This window comes from Arvicola amphibius, chromosome 6, assembly GCF_903992535.2.
Source record: "Arvicola amphibius chromosome 6, mArvAmp1.2, whole genome shotgun sequence".
Taxonomy (NCBI): domain Eukaryota; kingdom Metazoa; phylum Chordata; class Mammalia; order Rodentia; family Cricetidae; genus Arvicola; species Arvicola amphibius.
In genome coordinates this window covers 153,385,233-153,411,772 of record NC_052052.2, presented here as the reverse complement: position 1 = coordinate 153,411,772, position 26,540 = coordinate 153,385,233, and positions in this window count along the sequence as shown.

Genomic DNA, 26,540 nt, shown 5'->3' with positions numbered 1-26,540 from the left:
GTGGCTTATCTGTATGAGCTTGAGCCATCACTTTCAGCCTCCAGCCTGTGCTCCAGAGAGCTGGCGTTCAAGCGTCCAGCCCACGATCCCCGGCACTGCTCTCTGGCACTTCATTGGCTGACTTCAGTCAAAGTGACAAGATTCTCCTTCACAGAAAATGTCACATCACTGCTTTCCCCTCTGACATCCAGAGGTTCACACATCCATGTGACAAAGGTTCTTGACATAACAGCCAAGCAAGTATAGACTCTGCATCCCTCTCCAGATGACACAAGAGGCCTGTGCACAAGCTGAAAGAGCTCTCTCTGCAAGTGGCACTCAGTACTGCCTGGCCTGGATTTGAGCAGAAACAGAACAGCCTCCGTTGGGCTGGAGTTTATTTTGCATTGTTTGTAAGAACATATAAACCAAAACTTTGATCAATGTCTAAGAACCAGATCGATAAGATTTTGGTTTTCTTGTAATGTTTCTACTTCATCACCAAGAACGTAAAATGAACTGACAGAATAAGATAGCTACGTATAATTTTAGGGCCAACGCTGCAAAGGCGAGAGGCCACAGAGTTATGTGTGCTTGACTGTGATCTCCTTCCTTCTGTGGCAAGCAGTTTGAGGCCAGCATTGCATGAGTCGTTCCTGCGTTCCCCCAGATGTCTCGTGAATGACAAGCATGTTCACACGGTTAAGGTGGGAAGCTGGCGTTGGAGGGCTATGGAGATGGCTTAGGCGAGTGAAGTCCTTGCTGGGCAATCATGAGGATCTGCGTTCAATCCCCAGCACCCACACAAACAGAGATGCTCCTAATCTCAGCACCAGATAAGGAAGAGACAGACAGATCCATGAGCCTTTTTTAGGGTAGCCAACCTAGTCCTAGTGAGAGACCCTGCCTGGAAAACTCCAAAGCTGACAGCCCTGTGGGTTGACAACCGAGGTTGACCTCTGGCCTCCATGTGTGCCTGCATGGGTGCCCACCCACGCATGAGCATGCACACACCCACTCATTCATACAGAAGAAGAAAATAAGGTGTGGTGTGGGATTCCCCTGGGTATGCTATGATTGCAATTGATTAATAAAGAAACTGCTTTGGGCCTATAGCAGGGCAGAACAGAGCTAGGTGGGGAAAACTAAACTGAATTCTGGGAAGAAGGCAGAGTCAAGAGGACATCAGATAGCCACAAGAGGGGAAAGACACGAACTGGAATCTTGCTGGTAAACCACGAGCCCTGTGATAAAATATAAAATAATGGAAATAGGCTAATCCTAGATGTAAGAAATAGCTAGCAATATGCTTAAGCTATTGGCCAAACAGTATTATAATTAATACAGTCTCTGTGTGATTAGTTCAAGAGTCTGGGTGGCCGGGAAGCAAACAAGCGGCCTCCTACTGCAAAGGTGCTGCAGTATCGAGTCCTGTAAAAAATTGTGTACTTGGGCTTGAATGTATCCCCTGATGCATTTCCAGTCCCTAGAAAAATATCTGTCGCATGGTAGTTCTTAGCAAAGGAGGGATGCAACCCGGGAAATTTTGTTAACAGGCTTGTCCTGTGCAGTGTGGCTCCTCCCAAGACTCTCCTATACCCGCATGTCTATGCCATGTCCAAGGGTCAGTGTCTCTTCGAAGCATTCCTGGACATCCTCTGAGAATCTAGGAAGAAGTGTCACCTTTGAGTGTCTCAAAGTGTCCTTTGAAATCTAAGTCCCACCACGTCTATCCAGATACTGACCGCCCTGTGACATTTAGCTCCTCCTAGAAGATGGAGACTGTTTGCCCCTCAAGATGGTCATGTCCTACAGACCAGGATCTGACTTCCTCATTCCATGGGCCTGCTGCTGGGAGCAGTAGAAATTTGACCCCATCTGAAGAGATACTGCGGAACCCGCCTAAGCAAAATGACGCGGCTCACTTAGACATAGCAGAGAAGACAAATTGGAGAAGACAAATGGGAAGTATGGTCAGGATTGCCTGGGATTCAGACGTTGGCCCCGGAAGACAGCTTGCCACATTTAGAGCCAACTGTAGGTGGCGTTAGTCGTCACCATCCTGCAGCCTGCTATCTGGAAGTCTGTTTGTAGAGCCTAAGACAGCACATTCCATGTAGGAGTCAGTAACGGGAGGACATTTGGAACTCTAAGGGCGCACAGTGAGCCTTGATGGGTGTCTGAACCTAAGGGGCTGGTCTGCAGGAGGACTGTGAGGCAACAGGGAACCCGAGACACTTCGTCCACAGCATAGCTACCTTGTGGTTCTTGTCCTTCAGGAATACCTTGTCCTCACGAGTAGGTAGCAAATAGGCCCACTCCTCAAAAGCAGAGACAGTCAATCTTTTGTTCAGGTGTTAGAGCACACAGTACTGAGTTCTGTCCTCTGGGGCCTGGTCACTGGGGGACAGACGAAAACCCAGGGGGATGAGAGGATTCAGGGGCACTTCTGCTGTTACGCTTCATCTGGTGACAGGGGACTTAGTAATCTCACTGCGAAGTAAGAACTGACCTGACTTTTTAAAATTCACATACAACATACAGGACTATGATGGTTTCTAGGCGTTTCTATTTTAGTTCTGTTACTTAATTAATTAATTTGGTACAGGTTCCTTATGGTGCCTCAGCCTCTTGAGTGCTGGGATTGTAGGTATGCACCACCATGTGCAGAGCACGTTTTTTGGTTGCTGTTTTGGTTTTTTGTTTGTAAACTAATTTATTAATATATAGGTTATCAATTGTCTTTTATCTATAATCCGCTGCACTACTTTAAAACACATCAATTCACAAGTTTAGGATTTTTTTTTAACAGCCATTGCTATGGGCAAAGCTGTGTACAATCAAAGTCTGTTGACTCTCTAACCTCCATTATGCCTGCTTTGGGTGGCAATGTCTTCAAGGTTGCGGTTAAGGCTAAATACGGTTGTTAACTAAAGCTTCCAGAAAAAAAGCTGCAACAATATTCACACTTTACAAGGCTGATTAATTGATTGGAACTTCAATGGCAGCAGAGAATTGGAAGAGTGCAGGCCTAGATCCTGATTAATTTGGACTCTCTTAGTGTCTTAAATAATCATTCATTGACCACGTCTATGTCTGTCCTTCTGACTATTAAGTAAATCATTTCTAAATGTACACAGACTCTTAGCTCCATCAACCCCAAAGCTAAGGATATCATAAGATAATCTCCGGGCCTTGGACAGAAATTGTCCTGTCTCGTCACCACAGTGTCCCCCGGTGCTCCCATCAATGTGTCTCAAACATGTCCTGATTTATGATTTTTTTGTTCTGTTACTATAATAGCTTACTAAAACTGCTACCAGTTTGTATCAGGGAATTTGGAGTAACTTGAATTTGTCCTCTCTAGGCATGGTCCCTCATATTTGGCTCCAGAATAAAATATCTCTTATGCTTTTTGAGGTTAGAGCTGTGGGTTTGTTTGTTTGTTTTGTTTTTGATGTTTGCATTGATAGGGTCCTGACTTTCCAGGGACCAGCCTCGACAAAAATACCTCTTGCCAGGGTAGAGGCATGGAGATTTAGATATTAGTAAATTAGTAATATGAAGATGTAAATGAAAATAATAAAACGGAGAAACATATAGGATAATATCGGGAGGGAATTCCAGTGAGTACTGAAATTCGCCCACATTTAATTTCCAACTGCTTAAAATACCCCTGATCCAGAAAGGTAGGAGTAATAAAAAGAACTACATTAACCTGATACAAGGAAATGAACAGGCCAAACTGAAGGTCGTGGGCTACGTCCACTTCCACAGTTAAACATTCCATTGCTAGAACAAAACAAGTCACACTCACACCCTAGACTAAAACAGTCCTTGGGTGAAATCCAAAGTTATCTTCATAAGGGAACTGAAGTCTTAGACTTTTGTTTGAGGTAGGAACATATCTACTTCTCTCTTCCTGAAGTACAAGGTCTGGCTATTAGCTACACTTGTTGACAACAACCTTGAGAGAGCAGAACTCTCAGGCCTACAGCTAGGTGGACCTTTGAGGAAGAAGCACAATTACGTTGGAGGAACTAGAGGTAAGTTCCAACTCTCTGACCTTACGTAGAAATAGGCTTCTGTTTTTAGGCCTCCACATCTGACCTTGACAGGGATACTTCAGTGTGCAACCTGGAAGTGAAGCCCTCACCGGAACCCTGCCCCACGGGCTCCCACATCTTGACCCGCAGCCTCCAGAACTCAGGGAGTAAGTAAGCATCAGCTGTGCACAGCCTTCCCAGTCGTGCTGCTGTGCTATAGAAGCTACATCACTTCCTACCTGTCTCCCTGCCGCCTTCCCTGGTTCAGGTTCATCCTCTGCAACTTAACCCCACTTAATTATCTTAGAGGCCCTGTCACTGAGCCCAGGGACACAGGCTGAAGCCTCTCTGTGGATACCAGACAGCTGAGCATATGCCCAAAGAAACCAGCTCCCCCACTAGCCCACTAATCAGCTCCACCTCATATTTCTTGTTTGTATTTTACAGTCAGACTGAGAAGCCCTGACCCTCAGAGCAGGGAGGCCAGAGCTGTGGTGGAGAAAAGCCCGTTCACCAAGATGCCCCTGAAATGCTTGGTTGCCTATGACGTTATCATGCCAGTTTTCACAAAAAGATGCCATTGTGCAATCAAGGTTGCAGGACGTGTGGCGATTCCCCCTGAGCATCCAGTTAAGTAGGACGCAGGCTCCAGCTGGGCCCAGTTCTGGTAAACGTGGGCATTTTTCCTGCTGAAGGCTGACAGCTACTCATCAAAGCAGGAGGTCCTCTGGGCACAGGGAGTCCCAGCATGCTTTAGAAAGACAGGCTTTGATGTTTCTGGCCCATTCCTTCCTCTCTCTTCCCAGGAGCCAGATTCCCTTCTCTGGGAAAAACCTCCTAATGCCTCCCCGCCTCCACACACACACACACACACACACCCCTCCTGCCACCCATAATCAAGGTAGTTTCACAATCCTGTCAGCAAAGAGAGAGCGTTTATGCCCCCTTTCCCTAACCCTGACAGTGTCAGCAAGAGAGGTGGTCTGAGGAGTGTTTGTTGAATGACTCATGGATTAAATGAACTGAAAAGGAATCAAAGCCACCTGCAGCTGCATAGTTTACCACTCAGGGAATATGAGCTCAGACTAGAATGGGGTCTAGCAAGTGGCCTGTCTGTTTTTCTGAGGTCTCTGAGCAGCACCAGCAAAAAGAACGGAGGCGCAAATGCATACATGGAGGAAGCGGCCCAACTGGCACCTCATGGCACGAACTGCTCTCTGCACCCCTCTTCCTCCCGTGTTTTTAGCCCATCTCCCACCTGATTCATAGGTGCCTGGTAGTGCAGGACCCACAGGTTCCTCATTAGAACGGAAACATGCTATGCGTTTTGTTGGCTCTTTCCACTCCTTGATATGCCTGTTCCACACGTCTCCCGTGCTCGTGCCAGGCTCAGGGCAGAGGTCAAAGTCTCGTCTGGTCTGAGCCTGGTCCTCGCCTGCTCTCCCAGCACACTGTTCTCGTATCCGCCGCGGTTTTGCCACACTATCGCCGCCTGACACATTCGTCTTTCACGCTAGCCTGAAGCCCCTTTGGGGATTCCATCCTGTCTCCGTAGTATTGCAGGTCCACTGCCCAGTCCACAGGTATGCACGGAGTGGCTCTCGCTAAACACTCGTAGAAACTCCTTGTCCACTGATCCCTTTCTTCTCCTCCCGGATGGAGTGGAAAAGGGAAACTGTACCGCATGGGAGCAGCATGGCCGCAAATCTAGTCTGGCTTTGCGTTCAAGTCTGGCTCATCATCTCACGTACACTCCCTGTTGCTATATAACCGACTCACACAAACCCATTTTGAAACAAGAATCATTTATTTCCTTGTGGTTTCTTCAGGCCAGAACTCCAACAGAGCTGAGCTCAGTTCTCTGCTCCATTTCACAAGGCTGCAGCCCAAGAATCTGCTAAGCTGATTTCCTCACCAGAGCGTGAGCTTCCAAGCAAAGATGATGCTGGCCAGAGTCAATTCTTGGGGCCATAGGACTGAGGCTTCATTCTGTCACTGGCTTTCACCTCAGAACACCGCTCCAGTCCTAAGGTCACCTGCATCCCACACGAGTGCCACTCTCCCAAGACAACAGTGGTCTAACCTCCCTCTTGCAGGTTTCTCTCTCCGTAGATGAGGGGCTCCCCTAGTGGGACAATTCCATCTGGACAGCGTCCCTTTGGATGAGCTCAGTCAACCGGGGAATAATATTAATGATACCTGAACAACTCACGGGCTGTGTAACATGACCTAGATATGAAATTGCTGCTTATTCTACCCTCAGGGAAGCTCTGCCCACAGTCAGGGAAGGAAGAGCCAGACAGGAGGCCTGGGGTCTGTCTTAGAACCCCAGCTACTACCCCTCCACCGGCTCAGTTACTTTCCTTGGCACGTCAGTTTCCTCAGCAGGAGAAACAGATAAGCAACCCTTCCTCCCAGAATTGTAGAGAGGATTAAATTGAATTAGAAGTGTGAAAGAGCCAATCAGCGGCTCCTAGTCACTTCTCCTTGTTTATTTTTATCTGTCTGCCTCCTAGAGTTTCAAAGCTTATTCAGAGAACAGCGTGCAGCTGGACGGCATGCCTCAGGAATAATTCTATGAGATCCTTAGCAACACAGCAAGGAAAAATAAGACTCACCAACAATGTCTAGGGACCTTCTGCTTCAAAGTAGCTGAAGTCACCCAGAATCAGCCCATAACCCAAGTGGAGATGATAAAACATAAAATCTAAGCCTCCCAAGGAGACTCTTACAAAAGACTTAGATCATTATTTGTCTTCATAAAAACAGCACAGCCCCCTGTCTGTGATGTGGAGATTTCATAAACCAGATACTGTGAGCATCCAAGAGCCCACAGAAAAGGATGCCAAGGCTGGGTTTCAGAGCACAGCTGACACAGGGCAGATGAAGTCACCTCTCCCCCGCACCCCTCTCTCCCCTGTCAGTCCTGTAGCTGTAGCGTGTGTTCTGCCATTTCCCATTCGCTCCCTCAGCCCCTTTAGACCTTCATAACCAAGACCCACATGGACAAGCAGGACTCGCCAGGGTATTACCCGACCCTTGGCTGGAAAGCTGAACATTCCTCTTCTCTCTCACCTTGATGCCCATCTTGATGCCAGCCTCATGAGGGACAGGGAGATCAGAGGTGTTGTTGGGTTTTTTGTTTACTCCTGTTCTTTAGGGTCCCGCCACCCAGCTCTCAAATAAACACATGGAGACTTAGTCTTACCTATGAATGCCTGGCCTAGCTTGGCTTGTTTCTAGCCAGCCATTCTTAAATTATTCCCTCTGCCTTTGACTCTGGGCTTTTACCTTTCTCTAGTCTATATGCCTTTCTTTCCTTCTTTCTCCACTGCTGGATGTGTGACTGTGTGACTGGCCCCTGGTGTCCTCTCTCCTTTTCTTGCTCCTTCCTCTCTCCCTCTTCTTGAGCCTAGATTTCTCCTATTTATCCTCTCTGCCTAACAGCCCTGCCTAGCCCTCTCTTCTGCTTAGCTGTTGGCTGCAGAGCTCTTTATTAGACCAAGCAGGTGTTTTAGGCAGGCAAAGTAACACAGCTTCACAGAGTTAGACAAATGCAACATGAAAGAATGCAACCCATCTTTGCATCATTAAGCGAATATTCCACAGCATATATGAATGTACCACAACCCAAACCATTATTTCGCAACCCAGAGACACCAAGGAAAGCACAGCTAAACATGTCAGGGTCTCCCTGGTGACAGCTGCACCTGGAAGAGGTCTTCAGCGCCGTTTAACCAAGTAAACTGGCTCTTTTCCTGTCTGGGCTCAGTGGATGCCTAGTTTTCCCTGGTGTATGGAACCAGTGCATTCTCACAGTGGTCAGGTGCCTAGCACTTACTGTGATGGCTCCTGTTGGGCCAAAGCTCATGGTTCACCCCTTACAGGGAAGGCCATGCCATTGGTCATCACAGCTGTAAACTGTTTCTCTGTCCTGAGGGTTGAACCCAGGGCCTCCTGCATGCCAGGTAAATGCTACTCCACTATTGAGCTCACCTTTAGCCTGGTCTTTGCATCATCATCATCATTATCATCATCATCATCACCATTATCATTATCATCATCATCATCATTCTCGGCATCCATCTTTGGAAGCCCCCTCCCCCTGGGAGTTGCCTTGATCCGGACTCTACCTCCAGGAAAGCCAGCCAAGCAGTGCTCCCACACCAGAGAGGGTCAAAAAAAGCCCACCAAGTGGTGGACCACTCCCATAGGCTATTTAGGCTGCTGCCCAGAAAAGGAACAGGTGGTCTTTGGGCTTTGCATGATCTTCCCATCTCTCTCATTCCCTTGCCATGCTCCCGGCCACCAGGGAACATTGCACTAAACGTAGGCATCTTATTCAGCCTCATTTGGTCTGACTGGAATTATTTGTGTCAGTGGAGAGGCTCGTCTTAAGAATATACCTAACAATTATGATTATTACTTTATTATTATTACTTTGAGCCAAGATGTCAACCCTGTAGCCCAGACTAAGATCTTCTATGTGGCCTGGGTTTACTCACTATTCTCCTGCTTCAGCCTCTGGAGTGTGGAGATTACAGTCCTGTGTGCCACCCCATCCTGTCATCTGAATTTGCTACAGAGTTCTTCCTCATCCTTCAGTTATCACACATGACAACAACCAACTCTGGATCATGGTCATAGGGGCAAAGAGCAGTGTATGCAGTTTTACGTATGGATTAGCCCCAGAGCTGCTCTGTACCAGAGGATGTTTTCAGGTGAAAGAAAGAAAAATTGGCTGTAACCTGTAAGGACTGGGTTTTAGATGTCTGTTTTATTTAGATAACAAGAAAAAAAAAACCCTTCCTGCTCCTCCTTTTCTTACATCAACACTGAATTTAGAAACACAAAACTTCAATTAACCCTCTTCAATGGTACACAGTCTTGCCACGATACTCCCCGAGGCTGCGCTGGCTCTGCCCAGGCAGAAGCACAGAGGCATGTGTTACAGAAGCCAGCTTGGGTGCCCCGAGGAATCGGTGACACATGTACAGCTCGAGAGAAAGACAGAACTCAGTAAATTACCTGAGCCGCCAAAGAGTCCTTTGGGAACTCCCTGGGGTGCTCTGAAAGTAAAAAGTCACCCTTGGGAGTCTGAAGTGCAGTGAAATGGACTGTCAGAAATATTCCCACTCCTACCTCCCCACTGCCCCCACCTCCCCACAGCCCCCACCTCCCCACAGCCCCTACCTCCCCACTTCCCCACAGCCCCTACCTCCCCGCCTCCCCACTGCCTCCAACTCCCCACTGCCCCCACCTTCCCACTGCCCCCACCTCCCCACCTCCCCACTACTCCCACTTCCCCACAGTCCCTACCTCCCCACCTCCCCACTGCCTCCAACTCCCCACTGCCCCTACCTTCCTACTGCCCCTACCTCCCCACTGCCCCTACCTCCCCACTGCCCCTACCTCCCTACTGTCCCTACCTCCCTACTGTCAACTCCCCACTGTCCCTACCTCCCCACCAGACTTTACTTCCCCACTGCCCCTACCTCCCCCTACCAATTCACTCCCCGTATCTCCCACTGCCTATCCTTGGCTTATGTTACCACTGTTTCTCACCCTTGAGGGAATTCAGTCCTCACAGACACGGTCCAGGTGCAGCCTGAGTGTGCCCCACCCCCAGGCTAAGTTTAAATGACAGTTTGATCAGTCCACTGGGGACCTGTAGCCTCTCCATGTAACTTACTCTCTTGCTACAGTCCCCATTGTACCCAACACACACACACACACACACACACACACACACACACACACACACCATGGGCCCGCATGAAATGTCTCACAGTTCTTGCATGTGCCACAAACTTCCTTACACATAGGCCTTTGTATGTACACTTCCCCTGGCAGGAAGGAAAGGACCAGTTCTTCTGCTCATATTTCGTGAGGTTCACCCACACAAAAGCCATCAGGATTTGATTTTGAGGTGCTCTTCTCCCCTTCTCTCATGCCTTGGATGAGGCCTCTCCAAGAACTTGAGGTCCATTGATGGTACTTATTACTCTGGAGGGCCAGCTTGTCACTTGCTGGCTGGCAGACCCTTTTGGCACTGCAGCAAACCGTTTGCCTTACACTCAGGGACTTCTGTGAAGGAAGGGAGAGACGATGAGAAGGGGGAGGAAGGGAGTCGGAGAAGCTAAAAGGGATGGGGGAGGCAGGATGAACATGTGGACATGGGAGAGGGGAGGAAGGGAATTGGAAATGCTAGAAGGGAAGAGGAAGGGCATGTAACATGAGGGGCCTGCTTGTCGCCCCAGCCACTCAGCTAGCTTAGCCCCGAAATAATCACACAGAAAGTCTGCATTAATTATAAACTGATTGGCCCATTAGCTCAGGCTTCTTATTAGCTCTTGTAGCTTGTATTAACCCATTATTCTTATCTATGTTAGCCACATGACTCAGTACCTTTTTCAGCAGGGCAGGTCACATCCTGCTTCTTCAGTGATCTGGGCAGGACGGTGGAAAGAGCTTGCTTCTTCCCAGAATACTCCTGTTCTCATTGCCCCACCTCTACTTCCTATCTGGTTTTCTCACCTGTACTTCCTGCCTAGCCAATCAGCTTTTATTTAAAACATGGTTGACAGAATTCAGACAATTCTCCTGCACCCGTGGGGCAGGATGAACTTGTGGACATGGTTCTAATGTGGGTTCCGAGGCATAGTTGCTAGTGGGGAGGATGACATAGGATGGGACCCTTGTGAGCTTTGGAACTTCCTGAAAGAAGATCACTGACAGAGTCCTGGGTCAGCACTTCCAATCATGCCGGACAATAGGACATAAGAGCCAATAGCTGTCCTGGTCCCTGGCCTCTGCCTCCATCCTGGGACTAAGCCATCACGTCCCTGTATCTCAGTTTTCTCTGCAGAGACTGTCCAGTTCCTTAGCCTCTGTCACCTGTGGGTCATTTGGTCCCTGACCAACAGCTCTGCCCCAAATCTAGCTCTGACTTTCCTGTTGTTTCTCAGTCTGAGCCACTTGTAATGGGGCTGATGAATGAGCTCTCTGACCGGAGATTTCACCAATTAATACCAAAATTCACTGCAGCCCTTAAAACAGCCAAACAAGCCACAGCAAATGAGAGCTGACAGGAAGGCTCAGGAGGTGTTTTCTAGGCCAGGCCCATCCATTCCGACACTAATCCATTCCATCAGCAGCGATAGGAAGGGCACCAAGGCCAAAGGGTCCCCATGCTGTGCAGAAGGCCCAGTCATAGCTCCCATTAGAAGCAAATGACTCAGTGAGTCTGTCATCATCCAGCATAGACACCAATGGGAAGCCCAGTGTGAGTTGTGGGCAGACAGACAGACAGCCTCTACAGAGGCCAGAGACAGACAGACAGCCTCTACAGAGGTCAGAGACAGACAGACAGCCTCTACAGAGGCCAGAGACAGGCAGACAGCCTTTACAGAGGACAGAGACAGACAGACAGCCCTACAGAGGCCAGAGACAGACAGACAGCCTCTACAGAGATCAGAGACAGACAGACAGCCCTGCAGAGGCCAGAGAGAGACAGACAGCCTCTACAGAGGTCAGAGACAGACAGACAGCCCTACAGAGGTCAGAGACAGACAGACAATCTTTACAGAGGGCAGAGACAGACAGACAGCCTCTACAGAGGCCAGAGACAGACAGACAGCCCTACAGAGGCCAGAGGCAGACAGCCGGTGCTCACTTCTCATAGCAATCAGACAGGTGGGGGAGGGGGAGGGATGGAGTGGGAGTGCAGACGCCTCCACCCAGTTAACCTGAAGTATCTAATAACAGGGAGTGAGAGGAAGCCGGGGTCTGTACTAGCAAGCTGTCATTCACTTTTGAAGTTGTCCTTTGGGGAAGGTGCTTAAGACACAGGGAATTCCTTTTAAGATGACAATTTGGTGAAAAAGATCTCACAAGATATGCCAATTTGAATTTGTAATCTGATTATAATTATGCGGAGCAATTTGATATAATATATCATAAGGACAATGGGGTCACGGAGGCGAGCTATCACCCTTTAGAACCTCTTGACCTCCACTTTTCTGATTTTTTAAAAAATAAATATATTTTATGTTGCTACACGATGATTAATTTTTTTCATAAGAATCACAATAAAGGCTCCTGAGAGACCATTCAGTCAGTGGCTCTAAACACAGCTGTGCTGGGACCCAGCTGGTTTCCTTGCCACTAAGTGGTAGCAACCTAAGTGCAAGGTCAGGACCATAACCCTAGAGAGCCAACTCAGAAAACCCATCAACACACAACACACACATACACACACATTTACACAAATACACACATATGCATACATACTCATACACATGCACACTCACATACGCACATACACACATGCACACACACACGTACACATACACACGCATTCGCACATACATACACACACGCACGCACACACACACATACACACACAAACATACTCTCTCATACACACAAACAATAACAGCAAACAATACCGGCCATCATCTTAAAGGGCAAAGACATAGTTTATTCTGGAGCCGAGCTTGAGTGACCATATCCAGGGAACACAGACTTAGGTTATTCCAAACTCCGTGTTCCAACATGAAAGCAGCTTCATGGCATTTTACAGTGTTATAGAACAAAGAAATCATAAATCAAGCAGGTTTAAAACACATTGCTGGGTACCTCAGAGGCATTCACCACAAGATGGGGAAGTTCTCCCTCTAGACCTCAGATGCAGGCTGATCTTCTCAGCCTTGGGGTTGGTGAAAGCTAAGGAGCCTGCTAGGTTAACAGATTCCGAAGGTTTGCATCTATTGTCACAGAATGTTCCTTTCAACACAGAGGTGGGCAAGAAATAGCTATTCGGGGGTCTAAAGCTAGCCTACGAGAAGGTAACTAGTCTCTGGACCCACCCCATGCCAATGATTCCATGTCCTGCAGCTCAGTCAGTCTCTGCAGACGGGGCTTCTTTCCAGGAGTTTTTATTGGCATTCAATTAAAAATAAACCTGCGTGTGTCAAGTCAAATAATTCCGATGGGAAGTGGCTGCTCTTCTGTCTCCACCCTTTTTGATGCAGAATGAGGAACCAGCATCCATAGAGAGATAAGTCACCTGGCAAGCCCATGATAGACAGAGGACTGGAGCTCAGCTCTTATTCTGGTGTAGTGCTGTGGATTTAAAGTAATTAAACACTATTTTAAACCCTGTGTCTCGCGAGTCTCCTGTCGTCCCGTGATGGGGCTTCCCAAAGCCTGCCCTTCCGGAAAGGCCTGGCCAGAGGGCTGTTCCAGAATGCTGATTTGGAGTCAGTGTGGCTTTTCTTGTGACCTTTTATGAACAAAGGCATCTAGCCCTCAGGCTTTGAAATGTTAATATTGAGGAATGAATAAAAGGTCCTGACCCCAAAGGGCTGGCATTATTACGGCTGTCTATTTTGGCCTCTGGGCCAGAAAAGACATTGTTATCTTCCCTTGGCGTGTCAGCATGGTGTGTCTACACGGGATACTGGAGGGTAGGATGGCCCTAGTCACCTAACCAGATCACTCATCTGCCAGAGGAGCTAACCTTCAGTCTGTGAACACACCCAACAAGGAACTTGCCTGAAGCGCGGTACCCCGCATCCTGGTGACAACTGTGGATCCCACCTGGTTTCTCGGCCGGCCCTTGGAGGGAAGCGTGATGATTAAGAAAGAAATAGACAAGAGACAACTGGTAGAGCCAGCAGGGCACCCAGTAAATACTGAGATTCACCTTGTGTTTATTTCTCTTAGGCTTTATATACCCCAGTCTAAAGAGGAGGGGGAGGACAAGAGACTTCTTTACCATGGTACAAGGAACAACCAAAGTAGTTAGTTACCTTCTCAATACCCAAAGCATCAAGTAACCACAGTCTAGGTCAACATCCTGTGAGAAGCCACACCTTGGGTCAAACCTCCTGTCCATAACCTTGAAGAATATGTCTGAACTCTCTGACCTGTAGTCGGGGTGGAATGAATCCACAACCATCCGTGGGCTCCCACACTCAAGCCAGGACACAGCATGAAAGAATTTCACATGCAGGCTGCGGTGAGAACCTGTCTGAAGAGGCTGCACACTCGCTGTGGGATTCCAAATGCATGCCCATCTGCAGAAGCAGCATTAGAGATGGCGAGTGGATTCATGATTACCTCAGACTCAGTGACGAGAGGCTGGAGCCTGAGAAGCATGTTTGCGCACAGGTGGCTCAGTCTGGATAACTGAGTGGTTCTGTTTATCTGAGGTTGTACTCCCTACGGACTCTGCTACCTATAGTCAACCAGGAACTGAAAATATTAATAAAAAAAAACCTCAGACATAAGCAATAAACATGTTTAAAGTAATTTTAATTATGCTGTGCTATTGTTATTGTTCTGTTTTATAGTTAGTGCCAATACCTTACTGGGCCTAATTTATAAACCAAATGCCATCATACATAGGAATATATAAGAAAAATCAATACAGACATAAATTAATTTAGGCTATCTTATGTTACAGCTAGAGACAGCCACTGACTAGCCTCACCTTCTTGTGCCTGTGGGTGTTGTGTGTTTTAGAATCTGAACATTCCTGGCATTACCGAGTTAACCGAAGCGATTAGCCCCGTTTTTCAAATGTGACCTCATCCTGTGTCTGCCACATTTGGTAACTACCCTAATGTTCTAAACAGTCTCACCCTTCAGGGGGCCATGTTTGTCTATGGCTGCTGCTATTTCACGTTAACACTGTGATTATTTGATTATTACTGTGAACCCTGTCATTCTGAGACAGTCAACTCTAGTGATAATTGCTGAGTGTCTGTCCCATTGACCATTGGCCATTCCCCCTCTCCCATCACTCTCCTCTCCGCTGCTCTCTCCTCTTCTCCTCTGTTCTCCTCTCCTCTGCTCTGCCATGCCTGTTTGTGGAGACACAATACTGAATGAGGCCACTTAACCCTACAAGGCCTTCTAATATTCTGGTGAAATAGTCTCACACCTCTTTCTTTAAATCAACAGCTAGAAATGCTCAACTTAGGAAGGCATATTGAAAGTCACATTGGACCAAAAGCTACACCAGTTAGTCAAGGCCCGAAGGCAAAGGAAATGTTCCTGAAGGAAATGGCGGTGCAAATCAGGTAAGGGTACCATGAGAAAGGAGATGACTGAGGAGGCAGCCATGTGGGCTGCATGGAAGACCAAACGGGCTGAATTACTCAGGGTTCCCCAAAGGAGCAGAACCTAGAATGGCTATATATACACATAGATACATACATACATACATGGGATTTATCAGAATGGCTTATGGGCTGTGGTTCAGTCAGTCCAACAATGACTGTCCACCAACAGAAGGATCAAATCCACTAGCTGCTCAGTCCACGAGGCTGGATGTCCCGGCTGGTCTTCACTGTATGCCAGAATCCCAAAGCAGTAGGCTGTGATGCCAGTGAAGGAACGGACTTGCCAGCAAGAACAAGAGCAAGGAGGCAAAGAGAAAGCTTCCTTCTCCGGTACCCTTTGTGCAGGCTGCCATCAGAAGGTGTGGTCCAGATTCAAGGTAGACCTGTCATCTCAAAAGATCTGGATTGAAGGTGTATCTTCTTACCTCAGATTATCTAGAGTCAAATTGGATCTTCCTACTTCAACTGATTTAATTAGAAAATAATCACTCACATGTGTACCCAGCCACTTGGGTTGTAGTTAATTTCAGATGTAGTCAGGTTGACAACCAAGAATAGCCATCACAAGCCCACCCCTTGTCAGCATGACACACAATCATATTATCATGACTAATTTTCAAATTAAAACAATAACCAGTTAATAATTACACCTAACATGATATAACTAACCTTTTACAACCACATTGGACAACTCAGTGCTGTCACCTGTCCCTTGCTGCTTGGGGACCAATTAAACCCATTACATTTCATTTGTCCAGCTGAGCGGCCGTGTCTCCAGCCCTAAGGACGGGCACAAAGAGGGTGACAACAAAGCTCTCAGATGTGCTGGTGCCTCTCACCAGTCTGCATCTTGCAGGGTTAGTGAAGGCCGTGTCTTCTGGCCTTCCCATCGTGGGGGATTAGGCTTTACCCAGTGTGCCCACTCTAGCTTTGCAATTTTCCTGAGCATTACAATCCCTTCATCAGCACCAAGCCAAGGAGAGCAAGCATCTCCAACTCCTTTGCAGCAGGTTGTCTTCTGACAAAGGCTTCAGCTATCCATTCAAACCAATGCATGATACCTTTAACAAAACAACAGTGAAAGCTTCCATATTAAATCTAGAATCTCCACCCAACAGGTCCATATCAATAAACTCAGTTTGATCTAGTTTTATATTTCATCCACCATACCTCACACATTAAAATCCATTCCCACACATGCTGCCCAGACTTCTGCCTGAATGAATTAGCAAGCCCATGAAGTTCTTTAGGAGTATTGCACACCTCCTCATGGACTTCACTTTCTATTTCCTCTCTAGGAGGCTGCGTTGCTTTAAGTCTGGTTATACGTCTAGAGGCAACCATTGGTGGGCTCTGGGGGACATTAGTATTGTCTTGCTTGGCATCTACTTCAGAAAAAGTCACTGCTGATTTAGCGGACGATGGAGGATTATTCATTTCCTTAGTCTAAGGAAGAAAAGGCAGCATTTCAGGGGGCGGAGTATGAGTACATCTTCTGCTTGGAGACTAATTTCTTAGGTGAGATAAACCCCTGAGAATTCTCTGACTCAATAGCATCCTCCCACACATCTCTATCCCAAGGTACAGGATCCCATTCCTTACCAATTAATGTTCTTGCTTTAACCGCTGACACCCTCCCAAGGCTGAGACTTGAATTCCCTTTGTAGTTCAGCCAACCTTATAAGGATGGCTTCGGTTTGCTTTCCCTAAACTTGAGCTTTGTGACTGCTGGAGAGAAGATTCTCCCCCAGGACATACTTGGAAGCCTTTAGTCTATTTATTCCCACTTGGAGCTGGTCAATTTTTTTGTTCGTTTTTAAGGATTTTATTTTATTTGCTCATGTGTTTGCATCTGTCTACCATCTCTGTGCGGGTGGCTTGCAGAAGTCGGAAGAGGGCGTGGGATCCTCTGGAGCTGGAGTTACTGACTGTGACTGTGACTGCTCTGTATGGTTGCTGAGCTACAAAGTCTGGTTCCTTGTGGGTCCTTCACCCCGAGCCATATCTCCAGACCAGGTCAATGTTAGCACGATTTCATTGTTGGCCTTCACCGTATTCTGAGATGCTGGAAGTTGGTTAGTTTTATTGTGGAGAATATTCTTTTTCTTTATCAGTTCTTTAGAGATGCTTGGAGCAGCAACCAGCAGCATCATTTAATAGAAAGGCTTCCAGACTGTGGTCCAGTTGGTCCACCAATGGCTGCCTACCAACTGAAGGTTCAATCATCCAGTAGCTGTTTGGTTCATGAGGCTGGATCCCATGAGGCCCTTCTGGATGTCCTAGCTGCTCTTCAATATACTCTGGATTCCCAAAGAAGTCATCCGTAATGCCAGTGAACAACGAACTTGCCAGTGAAAGTGAACGCAAGAGAGAGACCTACCTTCTCCTATGTCCTTTACACAGGCTACCAGCAGAAGCTGTAGCCCAGATTAAAGGTGATTTTTCCCTCCTCAAATGGTTTAATTGAGAAAAAAAAATCCCTCACAGGTATACCCAGCCACTTGGGTTTTAAGTTAATCTCAGATGTAGTCAAATTGACAACCAAGAGTAGCCATCACAAAAGCCTAATGAAAATGAGAAATTAAAAATTCAAAGAGTGGCGGGGAATTGATTGCATGAACAGAGTTTACTAATCTGCCTTCTCCCCTCAGTTCCTCTTCTTATGTATGTTCATGATCACGCTCAGTTATCATTTCAAAATAGCTCATAATTATCCAAACATACGGCAACCGCAAAGCAAAAATCCATAACATAAAGACCAAAACCAATAAGTCAAGACTAAAAACTATTACCAGAAAAATTCCCTTAAATGCAGCACGAGTGTGAGGTGGAAACTAGAAAATGAGCTTCAACAGAACCACCGACCAAAGTGCGCATCGGCCACATTACAGCCCTGACATCTAAAATCCCCTTAAACAGCTGCTCTAGGTCTTGGCAAAGAGACTCAGTGGGTAAGCAGCTCGCCACACAAGAATAAGGTCCCCAGCACCCAAATCAATGCAAGGTGGGCATGGGAACCCAACTGTGAATCCAACCCTTAAGAGGTAGGGACAGGCAGTAAAATGGCTCTGCTTACACTCTGTGAGGCAAGGATTACTGTGATACCAAAACCATACAAAGACAAAGCTGTACACAGATCTCAATGAGGAGTGTAAACACTAAAATTCTCATCAAAATACTATTAAAACAAGTAGAACTGCATATTAACAAAATTATTCTCCTTGATTAAGTAGTGCAAAGGGGTTTAACATTTAAAAATCAATAAAGGCAATATTCCACATCAGCGAAAGATGGACAAAACCCATAAAATCCTAGCAACAAGGCAGAGAGAGCATTTAATTGTAATAAGGCCCCAGACTGCTGCACAACTGACCCCATGATGGAAGTGCAATTCCAGCCATAAAACTCAGCACACTGACAGCACCACCTGCCAAAACGAAAACAAAGACCTCATCCATCCAAGTTCACAATTTTGGGAAAGTCTCTAATGTACCAACCTTGCTTTTTGGCTTCTGTAGTTCTACTTCTGGTGAACCATTCTTGTTAACTGAAGTGTGTCAACCCGGAACATGGTTTTTGTACTTAAAGGTCACCCTGAGAAAGACTCAGTGCGACAATGGGATCCCTAATACCTAGTGCCAGTGCCGTCACCAGCTGACTGATAGAGACTTCGTTGACTTTCTATTGGCTTAAACCTGTGTCTGAGTAACCTTCTTTGATGCCTATCCTGCAACATAATAGGAGCTGACACTCTCTTTACTGTTTTACTAGAAATAACACTTGAATTACAACTGAACCACCCAGGTAAGAAAAAGAAACAAAGCCCCGAAGGGAAAATGAGTATAGTCACTGTGTCGCTGCCAGAAAACGGCACCACCTTCTACACAGACAACCCTAAAGACGCTATTGAAATGTTATCCGAGCTAATAAAACAAACACAGAAATCAGAAGCGTTGCTTACACTCAGAAAATTGCTGGAAAAAGAAAAGAGAATACTTTTTAAAGAAGTCATAAGGAAGCAAAACCAAATAAATGTCCAAAAATATTTGTTCAAAGCAGTAAAGGATTACCAAAGACAACTGTAAGGGAGACAGACAGAATGGAATAGCTAGTGTCCTACTAGAATTTCTATTACCACATGCGATTGCCAAGTTCAGTGCAATCTCCATTAAAATATAGGTGACATCATTTACATAATTATAAGAAGTAATTCTGCCCACACAAAAGAGTCAAAATCATGCACTCATGTGCGTGCACACACACACACACCTTAAATAACTGAAGTAAGCACAAAGAACATAGCAGGAGTTAAAATACCACACATGACTTCAAAATATACTACAAACCATGGTAACAAAGTTGACATAGTATTGACATAAAAACTATCACATAGATCAATGAAACAGACTAGAGAGCCTTGAATTGAAATAGTAAGACTTAGTTCCATTACAGTGTCCAGAGCACACGTCCTCATCAAAGGATGCTCAGAAAGTTTCACACACGGAAGAGTAGAAATGGATTTCCATTAAATATATGACTGTTAAAGAAGGTGTTACATTCCTCACCTGCTGGTAGGAATGTAAGCTGGCTCAGTGAAGAAGTTATGGAGGGCACTCAAAAAGTTAGACAATCTGACACATGATCCCACAATCCTGCTAGAGAGGAATTGAAATAAGTATGTGCTCCCACGCCCATTAATTACAGCATTCACAACGACTAGGGAATGGAAATTGTACCATGTATAGGTGCTAAAATATCACATCACACCCCATGTGTGTAGAGCTTTGTGTTTTTATGTATCAGTGAAGTAAAATTAATAGAGGGGCTAAAAGAAAAAAAAGCAAGATTAAATGCTTCACTTGGATAACTCACAATCCTCGTGAGACAGTACATTAATCAATCCATAATCATTCACACAAATAACATGTCATCTTTACTCCCCCTGATATGCGCCATCCCTCTGCACAGACCTCAGCCTTCCCCCTCATCATCTAACCCCTGCCCTCACGTGGGTCCCCCACTCCTCACCATCTGCTCCCACCCACCCTCAGCGCCCATCGCTTTCCTGTAGAAGGCATTTCAACTCGCTCCCTAGCACATCTCCACATCTCCATCCCATTTGCCTACCCCTCCTCCAACCCAAACTCACCATTATTTGCTAAGTAAAAAGCTTTGGCCTACAGGAATTCTACCACTGGGTAATATTAAGCCAGCACTTCCTCCCTCTGCACACGAACATTAGTCGAGTGTTTGCTGCATAGACCACGTTACACCAGGCATCTTATATCTGTTGCTTCTCCTAGTCCTCCCATTTCAGGAGCAAACAGAAGCTCCCCAAAGGTAAGCTGGCAGGCTGAACACCTCATGATGAAAGGGATCAAGATCTGAATTCAGTGTGTTTAACTTGGAAATCCTCCTTTATTATCCCACCACTTATAGGCCATTTGCAATGCCAGTATCTTGTGGTTTCAAGCCTTGAAGCCACCTTCTGTGTTTCTCGAAGCAGGCCTGACATGAAATATGACAAGAAATTCAGAAAAGGAAGAAAGGTACTATGGACTAAAAGTAGGTGGGTCACAGATCACAATGGCCTTGAAAGACAAGGTAAGGACCTTGGAGACTTCTACGCGGCACAGGAAGTCCTTAGGCAGGAGTCACACTCCTCTGGCTTCCTGTGTACAGCTCTCAGGCAGGCTGGCAGCTGGCAGGAGTGGGAGCAGGGAGATACACTACTATGGCCAGGGTTGGGCACTAAGATAACACAGGGAAGAGGGGAAGAAGTAGATGGTTTGACGAGATGTTCCTAACTACCAAGGAGGTCAAGACCGTACCTGAAAATGGAGTCAGTGCTTCCCACTGCCTCTAGGGAGCCTGTTCTAGTGAAAATCTGAGCCCAGTCTTAGTCTGTAGAGCAACAGAGCCATTTTGAGAGCATTAAGTGTTTAACAGATATTAGTGTGTTTTCATCTTCTACATACCCCAAAGCTCCAAGGGACAGGTTTATTGTCCCCATGAGCTGGTGTCTAGTGCTTAACAATTTCTTTTATTCCCCTCTTTCTCTGATGGCAGCAGGATAGGAAAATAACCAAGGCTCACCTGCTACTTGCTGGCACCAAGTCAGCCTTGAGAATACCTTTCCCTGCTGTCCAAGATCACACATTGGATTTTACTGAAGTGAGTTACAGGGCCCATGGAAATTCAACACTGCTGTTAGGCAGACACAAAAGATTATCACTCACTGGCAAGAGCTAAGAGGAATTGAGGACAGCCAAAGATGAGAAGAGACACCAAGGCTTGTCAGTAGAAAGGTCTTGGGTAGAAAGCAACACAAAAAGGATATGCTCCAATAGAAGTAGAGGCTGTAATGTTCAACTGTCATCCTGATAATCTAGAATCATCTGGGATGGGACTCTCATTGAGGGACTGTTCTAGATTAGGTTGGCCTGTGGGCATGTCTGGAAGATATTGTCTTGACCACACTGAGGTAGAAAGAGCTGCCCATTGTGGGTGGTACCATTCCCTAGGCAGGGGGTCTGGAACTGTTTAAGAGCAGAGAACGCAAGCTGGGCTAAGCATCCATTTATTCATCGCTCCCTGCTCTTGGCTGTGGAAACAACAAAAGTAGCTGATTCAAATGGCTGCTGGTTTCATCACAACTATGGGCAGTAACCTGAAACTGTGAACCAAGAAGACCCTCTCATCTGTACCTCACCTTTGTTGGGGTATTTTATTACAGAAAATGGAAAAGAAACTAAGACAGAACCTTTGGGATCTAGATACAACACATAGGCTTCAAACAGTCAACAATTTCTGAGCATAAACCTCATCAGCTCTGTCTGCTGGTGTGTTGAGCTCTGGGGACCCCGGGGAAGGAGAATGATTTTATGCTGATGTCCCTGTGGCGAAGGCAGGAGATCCACTCAGGACTGCAAAAGGAACCAACTGCCAAGGGGCTCAGTGGATTTTCCTCTGCACTGTATGACCATTGACCTTAACCTGGGATATAAAAATCTTTCAATTTAGTGTTTCAGGGTGTGAAAGAAGAATAGATGAAGTTTAGGAAGAACAGTAGAAATAAATTGTGATGTAGAACCTGCATGAGTCTGAGAAGGAAAACCTAGAGGGAAACAGCAGGGGCCATTGGCGGGTCTGTGAGCACCCCCAGGGGTGTTGTGGAGTCAGCATCACTGGCATGGGAGCAGCCACAAGTGCCACCAGGGACAGAGATACTGCCTTGCCGTCATTCACTTATTCCTGGTGGTTTCAGCAAAGCACTTTAATATATTAGTGTGCCTTAGGAGTCTCCGTTCCACTCAGGTCCGGATGGGTTTGCTATGTTCTGATGTAAATTAGGTTGAACTGCTCTGAGATGTAAGCTGTTTTCCAAGTGCAGTTTCCAGAACTCATAATGTAAGAGTTTCTGCTCCGATGTCTGAGAAGTGGAACCTGGCTGAGGGGAAAATCAGTAAAAATGCTTCTCCTTCATAAAAGAAGAGAGAGGAGCAAGGCATCAAACTCAGTTCACAAAGTTGAACCGTTGATACAGTCATCTATTTCAGACATGGCTACTGCATGATGTGTAGCCAAGCAATAGCACTTGTATGCTATATATGTTATAGAGAACATATACATACATACATATAAATATACAGATTATATTTAGATTTAGATGAACTATAGGATAGAGGGATTATTAGAAAAGATGTTGAATATAACTCTTTATACCTCTCTCACTTCTTGGTCACCTTCAATAGCTGTCTAAATTCTGCCAACTTGCTGGAGATATTTTCCAAGTCTTACATCTCAAAAAAAGGGAGTGGGCTACCAAAGTGAAGTCACCAAACACACAGTGTAGAATAAAGTCCATGGACAGTAATGCAAGACAGGTTCTGACCACACCCAGAACAAATTCCTTTTGTAACTTTGAGTATGTAACTCTCCTCTCCACCCCAACTTGATGGCTCACATACAAGAGGAAACAGATCTTGACTCTCGTAATATAGTGGTTTGAGGATAGCAACCTAGATGGTGCCCTCATCTGGCCAATGGTGCCAGGGTATGAATTCAGACTTTTCTTTAGCCCATAATCTTTATATTGTCAGCCTTGGTGCTCTCAATATATGCTGAATATGTTGGGTATAAGCCTGAAGATCTACGCAAACCTAGGCTGGAATCCGTGCCAAGTAATGTGTCAGGCTCTAGAGAAGAGTCAGCAAGCAGCAGCTGTCAGTACTCTACTGATGGTGGTGGAGGTGGTGGTGATGGTGGTGGAGGTGGAGGAGGAGGTGGTGGTGGTGATGGTGGTGGAGGTGGAGGAGGAGGTGGTGGTGGTGGTGGTGGTGGTGGTGGAGGAGAAGGTGGTGGTGGTGGTGTGGTGGTAGTGATGTTGGTGGTGGAGGTGAGGAGGAGGAGGAGGCACCATTGCATCCTTCAAAATTCTTTGAAGGTGATGGTGTCCCTATTTTACAGAGGAAGATGAATTTTGCAGCATAACCCAAGGAGGCCACTTTGCTATTCAGCCCTCCCTACACTTTGACAAAAATACAAGAAAGTGTATTATGTTTTATTATTTACATCACTTCCCCCAGAAATCAGTTTTAAACAATCACATAATGAATAAATCCAGGGGGTCACCACCTGCTTCCCTATGTCACCTCACATACCTCTCTCTTAACACAATTTGTTAGTTGCATATATCACATTAGATAATTCCCCCATCACTCTAAGGGGAACTCCAGTGACAAAGGAGAACCCCTTCTTTTTCAGTGGGAGACAGTCCTAGGGACTGTGGGCACCCTTCCTCGTCTGTAACAGGTACGAGCGTTCCTAACTCTCCCCATGCCCCTGGATTCATGGTCAGCTCAGCTAATGAGTTTTCCAAGCATCTTCAAGTTGGAGCACTTGGAGTGATGACCACACAGATGCCCGCACCTCAGTGGCAAGAAGATTGAAATTAGCCGCTGTCAGGGATGTGGAGCCGAAAGGGAATGAATTTTCTCTTAGAGTCTTTATTTTGTTTTACTGTGAGATACAAATTAAATCATAAATATTGGATGATATATGACAAATATCTCTTCTAAAAAAAGAATAAAGATTATTCACGAGTGCCAAGGAGATGCAATCTAGCGATCTATTAGAACATCCCACACCGGAGCTTCAGCTGATCCATAACTGACTCACGGCTGACCCAGAGATGACTTCTGAGCTCGTCATGTTCCTAGTCTCCTTCAGGTTGGCGCTCACGGAGAGAGAGGAAGAGGTGAGTCTCTAGAGTGATTTAGGACTCACGTGGCAACATTCACGCAGAGGGAAAGTGGCCCCAAGTGCCACGAGCCCTGCCCTATGACAAAGCTGCATTGTTTGAGCAGGTGTTGGGCATCGTAGAGTGGAGTCTACCAGCAGCCCCATCGGAAGCTCAGCCTCAGATCCATGACTGCAGTCAGCAAACATTTGAGTGCCTTCCCTGATGGAATGAACCCGCCCCGCCCCCGAACACGTACCACCTTGAGGATAATGTGCCATCACAAGGAGATAGATGCCTGTGCCCCGTGTGAACCCAGACTATACCACAGCCCCAGTGGCAATGGAGGTCTCAGTTCTCCTGCAAGTTGCTTGAAGTGGCAGCAGATTACGGGAAACTGAGATTTGAATTAGTAGAGTTATGACCAACCGATGACAGACAGGTCACTGGACTTGGTGATGCCCATCCCAAAAGGCTGGTAGTGTAGTGTGTTCTAGTTAACATTCAGGGACTGGTAGAATTTACCTTAGGACATGCAAAGATTCTTGATACTCCTAGAAACTTTTTATGGGGGTTATGGCCACAGAAGAATAAGCCTGGGAAACTTTATTTCTCTGAACCATGACTCCATTTTAGGGGAGGAGGGAAATGACTCCGAAAATATAAGCAACCGGAGTAGAAATTGAATTGAATTACATAAAAACTAAGGGCTCCTGTGATCCCCAAACAATTGAGGGAGGAGATGGTTCCCACAGTGGGAGACAGTGCTTGCAAATCACACACATGCTAACTAGGCCAAACCAGCAACCAAGCACACCGCAGCAACAGAGAAACTAGTGCAGTTAAAAGATAAACAAAAGTTCTGAAAAGGCATTTCCCCACAAAGAAGATACACAATCAACCAGCATATGCAAAGATGACCAAGGTCACTCTCATGAGAAAAACACAGATGGGAGAAGGAAGAGATGGAAATTATTTAGAGTGTGTGACTAAAGCTATATATGACTGGTAAAGTATCGAAATATACCCTACAAAACAGAACCTGTAATTAATAACATAGCATTGTGCTCTTAAAACGTTATTGAGAAGGTGCTGGAGAGATGGCTCAGTGGTTCAAAACACCGACTGCTTCTGCAGAGGATCAGGCTCAGTTCCCAGAACTCACAACTGCCTGTAACTCCAGCTCCAGGGGAGCTGACACCCCCTTCTGATCTTGGTAGGCACTGCATGCAGGTGGTATACATACACAGGTACACACACACACACACACACACAGGCACACACACACATAAACATAAAAATAAATCTTTAAACATTACCAGGAAGTTTATCTTATATAAAGCATTGTCATCAACAAAATGTCAAAAAGAAAAAAAACAACAGTAAAGGGAGTTTGGGGCTATAGCAAGCAGAAATGACACTCTAAGTTGAACTGTTAAGATTGCATATACATAATCAAATTCTTTAAATTGCAAATGTTAAATGTATGTACTTGCTTGTGTATCCATTATAGTTCAGGGAAGTTCTAAAATGTACATGAAGACCCAAGGAGAGACATCACCTCAGACCCATCACGATGACTACACAAAAACAAAACCCAACCCAAACCAAATGACTTTAGCGAGTATAATATGTTGAAGATGTGGAGAAACGGAATTCAGTCACACTGAGGCTGGGCATTTTTACTGTGAAAAGTAGCCTGGCAGTTCCTAAGAACTATTTAACTAAAATTGTCCTTTGTGCTGGTGGATAGTATTTTGTTAACTTGATGTAGGCTAGAGTTGCTTGTGAGAGAGAAGGGGACCTTAACTGAGAAACTGCCTCCATAAGACCACACTGTAGGCAAGCCTGTAGGGCATTTTCTTAATGAGTGATTGATGAGGGAGGGCTCAGCCCATTGTGGGTGAAGCCACCCCTGGGATGTGGTCCTGGGTTTTATAAGACAACAGGCTTAGCAGGCAGGCTGGCAGCACTCCCCCATGGCCTCTGCGTCAGTTCCTACCTCCTCCTTCCTGCTCAGTTTGAGTTTATCACCGACTGTCTTCAGTGATGTACAGTGCTGTGGAGGTGGAAGCCAAAGAAACCCTTTCTCCCCCCATTGCTTTTGGTCACGGTGAGTGTTTCATTACAGCAATAGGAACA